Below are 933 nucleotides of genomic sequence, written 5' to 3' on the forward strand. Positions count from 1 at the left end.
TAATTCAAAGGCCCAAAATAATTAACTCTGAGATACCAAAAATATTGTTTTGAGTTTTACCTCTTTGCAATATTTTCAGAGACTAAGAGGAACATTTTCTTGGACTTCTTTGAGGAGATTTTAATGTTGATCATTTTTAGAAGGTTTCTGAGGCTTTAAAAATTCCTCAATTTAAATTTCATTTGAATTAAAACATGATACTCACATGAGGTCTAGCCTAGTGCATAACAGGACCAGGGATGTGACAACTCACCCCCACTAAACAAAAATCTCGTCCCGAGATTCAAGCGTAGGGTAGGGTGAAGGGGAAACGCAAACTAGCACAATCTTCACGATCCAGGGTGCACTTTATCAAAGCGTTGATTCGATCACCATCTTTGTCTCGAAGTCTTGCTTTGAGAACTCCAACTAACATGACAACGAGAGGAAAGGAAAGATCCTAAAAGAATGGTTCTTCTCTAAGGTCGAACAACTCAGGATTAACTCACGGAATGAGACATAGCAACATCTCTCGAGCTGAGAGGCGAAGCACACATCCATAGGAATGGAGTGAAGCAGATGACGAAGGTTCACTAGGTAGACCACAATTTCACGCTTAAGAAGGTGGTAATCGATTGTCAACGTAGCGAGGAGTTGAGTTGCCATGATACCATAACGATACACCTTAGGGAAGGTGACTCGTAGAGATATCCCCTTAAGTGGCAAAAAGAATTACTTTTGATTCAGAGATCATTGAAACTCTTTAAACCAGCCTAAGGCAATTCTCGAGCGATCATTTGGAGGGGGTCGGTAGAATGGCATACTCGGACTTGGATGATGTGGATTACCTTGTTGAAGACAACGTAATGGATGAATTTGCTTACCACCGGAAATGGAAGAGACCCGTGGTAGAATGGCACATTGGCGGTGCAAGCTGGGAACAAAATGCAAATG

Source organism: Triticum aestivum, chromosome 5A (genome assembly GCF_018294505.1).
Source record: "Triticum aestivum cultivar Chinese Spring chromosome 5A, IWGSC CS RefSeq v2.1, whole genome shotgun sequence".
NCBI classification, from domain to species: Eukaryota; Viridiplantae; Streptophyta; class Magnoliopsida; order Poales; family Poaceae; genus Triticum; species Triticum aestivum.